The sequence below is a fragment of the Bufo bufo genome, chromosome 6, assembly GCF_905171765.1.
Source record: "Bufo bufo chromosome 6, aBufBuf1.1, whole genome shotgun sequence".
NCBI classification, from domain to species: Eukaryota; Metazoa; Chordata; class Amphibia; order Anura; family Bufonidae; genus Bufo; species Bufo bufo.
This window is the reverse complement of record NC_053394.1, coordinates 261125204-261133110: the sequence shown is the minus strand read 5'-3', so window position 1 is coordinate 261133110 and position 7907 is coordinate 261125204.

Here is a 7907-nt window from a genome sequence, read left to right as displayed (position 1 = left end):
CCAAAAGGTGCTCTTTGGAATATGGGCCCCTTTGCCCACCTAGGCTGCAAAAAAGTGCCACACATGTGGTATCTCCGTACTCAGGAGAAGTTGGGGAATGTGTTTTCGGGTGTCTTTTTACATATACCCATGCTGGGTGAGAGAAATATCTTGGCAAAAGACAACTTTTCCCATTTTTTTATACAAAGTTGGCATTTGACCAAGATATTTATCTCACCCAGCATGGGTATATGTAAAATGACACCCCAAAACACATTCCCCACCTTCTCCTGAGTACGGAGATACCAGATGTGTGACACTTTTTTGCAGCCTAGGTGGGCAAAGGGGCCCATATTCCAAAGAGCACCTTTCGGATTTCACTCGTCATTTTTTACAGAATTTGATTTCAAACTCCTTACCACACATTTGGGCCCCTAAAATACCAGGGCATTATACCTACCCCACAAGTGACCCCATTTTGGAAAGAATAGACCCCAAGGTATTCGCTGATGGGCATAGTGAGTTCATGGAAGTTTTTATTTTTTGTCACAAGTTAGTGGAATATGAGACTTTGTATGAAAGAAAAAAAAAAAAAAAAATCATCATTTTCCACTAACTTGTGACAAAAAATAAAAAATTCTAGGAACTCGCCATGCCCCTCACGGAATACCTTGGGGTGTCTTCTTTCCAAAATGGGGTCACTTGTGGGGTAGTTATACTGCCCTGGCATTTTCCAGGGGCCCTAATGTGTGGTAAGTAGGTAAATGACCAATGAAATCCGAAAGGTGCTCTTTGGAATATGGGCCCCTTTGCCCACCTAGGCTGCAAAAAAGTGTCACACATCTGGTATCTCCGTACTCGGGAGAAGTTGGGGAATGTGTTTTGGGGTGTCTTTTTACATATACCCATGCTGGGTGAGAGAAATATCTTGGCAAAAGACAACTTTTCCCATTTTTTTATACAAAGTTGGCATTTGACCAAGATATTTATCTCACCCAGCATGGGTATATGTAAAATGACACCCCAAAACACATTCCCCAACTTCTCCTGAGTACGGCGATACCAGATGTGTGACACTTTTTTGCAGCCTAGATGCGCAAAGGGGCCCAAATTCCTTTTAGGAGGGCATTTTTAGACATTTGGATACCAGACTTCTTCTCACGCTTTGGGGCCCCTAGAATGCCAGGGCAGTATAAATACCCCACATGTGACCCCATTTTGGAAAGAAGACACCCCAAGGTATTCAATGAGGGGCATGGCGAGTTCATAGAAATTTTTTTTTTTTGGCACAAGTTAGCGGAAATTGATATTTTTTATTTTTTTCTCACAAAGTCTCCCGTTCCGCTAACTTGGGACAAAAATTTCAATCTTTCATGGACTCAATATGCCCCTCACAGAATACCTGGGGGTGTCTTCTTTCCGAAATGGGGTCACATGTGGGGTATTTATACTGCCCTGGCATTCTAGGGGCCCTAAAGCGTGAGAAGAAGTCTGGAATATAAATGTCTAAAAAATTTTACGCATTTGGATTCCGTGAGGGGTATGGTGAGTTCATGTGAGATTTAATTTTTTGTCACAAGTTAGTGGAATATGAGACTTTGTAAGAAAAAAAAAAAAAAATTCCACTAACTTGGGCCAAAAAAATGTCTGAATGGAGCCTTACAGGGGGGTGATCAATGACAGGGGTGTAATCAATGACAGGGGGGTGATCAGGGAGTCTATATGGGGGGATCACCACAGTCATTGATCACACCCCTGTAAGGCTTCATTCAGACGTCAGTATGCGTTTTGCGGATCCGATCCATCTATCAGTGGATCCGTAAAAATCATGCGGACACCTGAATGGAGCTTTACAGGGGGTTGATCAATGACAGGGGGGTAATCAATGACAGGGGGGTGATCAGGGAGTCTATATGGGGTGATCAGGGGTGATTAGGGGTGATCAGGGGCTAATAAGGGGTTAATAAGTGACGGGGGGGGTGTAGTGTAGTGTAGTGGTGCTTGGTGGGACTTTACTGAGCTACCTGTGTCCTCTGGTGGTCGATCCAAACAAATGGGACCACCAGAGGACCAGGTAGCAGGTATATTAGACGCTGTTATCAAAACAGCGTCTAATATACCTGTTAGGGGTTAAAAAAAACACATCTCCAGCCTGCCAGCGAACGATCGCCGCTGGCAGGCTGGAGATCAACTCTCTTACCTTCCGTTCCTGTGAGCGCGCGCGCCTGTGTGCGCGCGTTCACAGGAAATCTCGCGTCTCGCGAGAGGACGCGCCGGCGCGTCCAGGAGGAATGAATCAACCACCTCCAGGACGTGTCTGTGCGTACAGCGGTCCGGAGGTGGTTAAAGAGAGCTGTCCATGCTCAGAAGCCATCAAACCTGAATGAACTAAAGATGTTTTGTAAAGAGGAATGGTCCAAAATACCTTCAACCAGAATCCAGACTCTCATTGGAACCTACAGGAAGCGTTTAGAGGCTGTAATTTCTGCAAAAGGAGGATCTACTAAATATTGATTTCATTTCATTTTTGTGGTGCCCAAATTTATGCACCTGCCTAATTTTGTTTAAACAATTATAGCACACTTTCTGTAAATCCAATAAACTTCATTTCACTTCTCAAATATCACTGTGTGTGTCTCCTATATGATATATTTAACTGACATTTTTTATCGTAACAAACAACGATTTATACAGGAAAATCATGACGATTAACAAGGTTGCCCAAACTTTCGCATCCCACTGTATATTTATTAATGATCTTGTAGAAGGCTTGCATAGTAAAATATCAATTTTCGCAGATGACACTAAACTGTGTAAAGTAATTAGTACTGAAGAGGACAGTATACTACTACAGAGCGATCTGGATAGAATGGAGGCTTGGGCAGATAAGTGGCAGATGAGGTTTAACACTGACAAATGTAAAGTTATGCACATGGGAAGGAATAATGCAAGTCACCCATACATACTAAATGGTAAAACACTCGGTAACACTGACATGGAAAAGGATCTAGGAATTTTAATAAGCAGCAAACTAAGCAGCAAAAAACAGTGTCAGGCAGCTGCTGCCAAGGCCAACAAGATAATGGGTTGCATCATAGATGCCTGTGATGAGAACATAGTCCTACCACTTTACAAATTATTAGTCAGACCACACATGGAGTACTGTGTACAGTTCTGGGTTCCTGTGAACAAGGCAGACATAGCAGAGCTGGAGAGTGTCCAGAGGAGGGCATCTAAAGTAATAACTGGAATGGGGCAACTACAGTACCCTGAAAGATTATCAAAATTAGGGTTATTCACTTTAGAAAAAAGACGACTGAGGGGAGATCTAATTACTATGTATAAATATATCAGGGGACAGTACAGAGATATCTCCCATCATCTATTTATCCCCAGGACTGTGACAAGGGGACATCCTCTGCGTCTGGAGGAAAGAAGGTTTGTACATAAACATAGAAGAGGATTCTTTACGGTAAGAGCAGTAAGACTATGGAACTCTCTGCCTGAGGAGGTGGTGATGGTGAGTACAATAAAGGAATTCAAGAGGGGCCTGGATGTATTTCTGGAGTGTAATAATATTACAGGCTATAGCTACTAGAGAGGGGTCGTTGATCCAGGGAGATATTCTGATTGCCTGATTGGAGTCGGGAAGGAATTTTTTATTCCCCTAAAGTGGGGAAAATTGGCTTCTACCTCACAGTTATTTTTTTTGCCTTCCTCTGGATCAAACAATATTAATGGACTATCTGCAGAATATCTGATTACTGTGGGTCCAATTCCCGGCACCCCGGCTAATTAGCTGTTTGAAGAGGACATGGTGCTCTAATAAGCGCCATGGGCTCTTCCTAGGCCAATTCATTGGCCCCATTAAAGTGAATTAATTTGGGTTGCAATACGAAGCACAGCCGCAATACAATGTATGGTACCAGGCTTGGACTAATCCACAGGGGAGCAGGTGTGTCCCCTGGTGGGCCCCGTAGCAAGGTGGGCCTCTAGTCCCTCATCACTGGCAGAAATATCATATTGCACAGTAGATTGACTGCACTACATACAGTCAGCTTACAGAATCTCAACCAGCCTATATTGCAGATTTCCTCAAATTTCTTTAGTGTTTGATGCAGATTTCAGGGTGAAAAACGATTCAAAATCCTTAGTAAAAAAAAAGGTGAACACATACTCAAAGATATGAGAAGCGTAATAGTGGGACATTTATTACTCTTGTCATTTGGAAAGGGGAAATGGCTTGCACATCTCATTCAGAGAAGTATTATTCGTTGGTTTTTCTCTCTCTCTCTCTCTCTCTCTCTCTCTCTCTCTCTCACAAGAAATTTGCTCATCTCTAATATGCTTCTCTCCACAGGGCCATCGGGGAGGGGGGAATTTAAAAAAAACTAAAGAAACTCTAAGAAAAACCTTTGAAAGTCCCTATACACAGGTCAACTAACCAGTTAATTATCGGGAACAAATCATTTTTCACTAATAACTATCTTATCATTAGCCGAGAAGAGAGCTGCATTTACAGTACATGCAGCAATCACCTCTGCTGTATGGAGATGCGCTGTTTCTGGGCAGCAGATCGTTGTTTACACAGAATGATCTGCTGCCTAGAAACAATGGGGGTCATTTATTAAGATCGGCGCCAGTGTTAATAACCTAACATAACTTTGCCACATCTAGCGCCAGTCTAAATGTAAGCCAGCTTCCTTGCTGGCTTACATATAGACCATTTTCTACGGCTAAAACAGGCGAAGAAAATGATGAATAAGTTAAGCCTGCCGGCATGTCCCCTTCCCTGCCCACACAACGCCCACTTTTTTAGACCTGGGATGAGCGGGGAAAAGTCGTAGATTGCAGCACAATGAAAATATGTGCCTGAAATACGCCTAATATACAGTAGGCGTATTTCAAGATAATAAATAACCCCCAATGTTTTTGGGTGCAGAATCATTTATGCTTTCCCCCGATCAACAAGTATTTGTTCATTTATCATGTGACTGGTGGCTATGAATGCTCCTTGCTCCATGTCTGTGCTTTCTTTTCCCATGTCTGGGCATTAGACTAACCTGGCAGGACTATTTACATTCAGTGCTTCCTGTTTTCTTCACTACCTAGCTTTACTTATAAACAAACCTGGCTGCTCTGCAAAGTGATGAGTCATAGGCTGACCCGTCCCCACACTGTTCAGTCTGCAGGAGCCTCGCCCTCTATACCGCCTGTGGCCATGTTACTACACCCATACATGAATCCTGCTAGTCTCTTGCTGCATCACATAACTGACAATCCACAGACAATCTCCAGAGTTCAATAAACAGTAAGCACATTAAAATAAATTTGTATATAATCCTATCATGTACAATACAGCCTGATATGGCTGTAACATAGCCTGTTGTGTGTGATACTGCCTGCTGAGCTGTGCATCTAATCCCATATTGTACGATACTGTCTGGTTTGGTGCGTATCCAAGCCTATCATGTCCAGTACCGTTCACTGTGCCTGTGTCTCTAAGTCTGTCACCTGTCCTGCAGTCTACTGTTCTTATATCATATTTTCATGTGTGATACTGCCTGCTTAGCTTTGTATCTAAGGCCTCATGCACATGATCGTATCTGTTTTGCGGTGTGAAAATCGCAGATCTGCAAAATAAGGATACCATCTTTGTACTGTCAGTGAGTTTGCGGTTCATATTTTGAGGGACAGAATAGGACATGTTCTGTCCCTTGCATAAAAGACAAACGAATGTTGAAAGCACAGAGATGGCGCAGATCTGCGATTTGCCGTTCACACAATGGGTATTGCTGCCGAATTTTGGTGCAGACAGCCTCACCGAAATTTCACCAAAAACTCACTACTGCCCCTCTTAGAAATGAATGGGAGGCAGGATGCAAGAGCTAAACATATTCTGGCACAGCTGTCCACTCCAAAATCCATAGTGCCCCACTGTGCCATCCATAGTGCCCCACTGTGCCATGCAGTGTGCCCTTTAGTGCCATCCACTGTGCCCCACAGTGCCCAACACAGTGCCATCCATAGTGCCCCACTGTACCTTCCTTGGTGCCCCGCAGTGTCATCCATAGGGCCCCACTGTACCTTCCTTGGTGCCCCGCAGTGCAACCCTTAGTGTCCCACTGTGCCATCCATAGTGTCCCACTGTGCCATCCATAGTGCCCCACTGTGCCATCCATAGTGCCCCACTGTGCCACATCACCAGCATAGCGACACAGAAGCTGATCGCTATGTTTTGACTCATGCACAATACTTACATTGTACTGTGCAGTACGAAGGCTGTCAATATGGGCAGCAGTCTTGGCCCATGCCCAATAGTGTTATCCTATTGGGCAGGCATCGGGAACAAGGAAGGCCGCCAGGCGTAATGATGAAACTGAGTCCCCTACTGAAGAGAGGAAGAGAAGAAGACGGGCTTGAACCAGAAGCCCTGAAGACGCTGCAAGAGTGGTCAAATGACCATGAAGAGGATCCTGAAAACAACGCTGCTGCTGTATGTGTCTCCCAAATTTATGTCCACAGGTTAGATTTGGTCACATTTTTCTTCTTAGAACCCCTTTAGCATGCCACTGTCATAATTCTTCCTTATGTCATTATATATAAAAAGATTTTTACATCTTCTCAACACTTCTTTAGCTGCTCCTAAAGAAGCCAGGGTTAGATAATCAATGTGAAGTAATCTACCCACCGGCATATTTACTGTTATCCCCAAGCTTTTATCATTTCTTCTATGCACAGTTACATATTATCTGAAAGAGTAGATCTTCGTACAGATCTCATTATCTGATTATGTGGTTTTTATGTGATGCTATCCGGACATTGGGTTCCTGTATTTATCAGTAACTAGCAGAAGAACCCAGCTTTGCAAGGGTATTTTTATCTATTTCATTTAATGTTTGTGTGTGTCGTTAAAAGATATCGACAGTATCCCCCATAACAGTGAACTCTACAGCACCCCACCCCTTAAAACTGACCCCCCCCCACAGTGCCCAGCATTTTTAAAATAGGACCTCCACAGAAGCCCATGACTTTCAAAGCAGCCCGTCTTTAACAGTGAGTTTCACAGCACCCTACTCCTTTGACAGTGACCTCCTCAGGGGCCCGCCACCTTAACAGTGACCTCCATAGTACCCTGCTTCCTTAACAGTGACCTCACAGTACCCTGCTTCCTTAACAGTGACCTCACAGTACCCTGCTGCCTTAACAGTGACCTCCACAGCAGTTGCCTCTTTAATAGTGGCCCTTGCCCCCTTAACAATGACCTCCACAGCGCCCTGCCCCTTTAACAGTAACATCCACAGTGCCTGCCTCTTTAACAGTGACCTCAATAGTGCCCGCCCCTTTAACAGTGACCTCCACAGTGCTGGCCCTTTTAACAGTGACCTCCACATTGCCCGCTCCTTTAACAGTAACCTCCACAGTACTCGCCCCTTTGAAAGTGATCTTTAACAGTGACTTCCACAGTGGCGCCTCTTTAACAGTGACCTCCACAGTGTCTGACCTTTAAACAGAGATGTCCACAGCGCCGCCCCTTTAACAGTGACCTCCACAGCGTCACCCCTCTAACAGTGACCTTGAAAGTACCCCCCATTTTAACAGTGACCTCTACAGTGCCTTCCCTTTTAACAGTGACCTCCACAGTTCTGGCCCCTTTAACAGTGACCTTCACAGTGCCCGCCCCTTTAACAGTGACCTCCACATTGACTGCCACTTTAACAGTGACCTCCACAGTGCCCGCCCCTTTAACATTGACCACCCGTTTAACAGTGACCTTCATAGTGGCTGCCCCTTTAACAGTGACTTCCACAGTGCCCACCCCTTTAACAGAGACCTTCACAGTGTCTGCCCCTTTAAGGCTACTTTCACACTTGCGTTCGGAGCGGATCCGTCTGATGTTTCATCAGACGGATCCGCTCCGATAATGC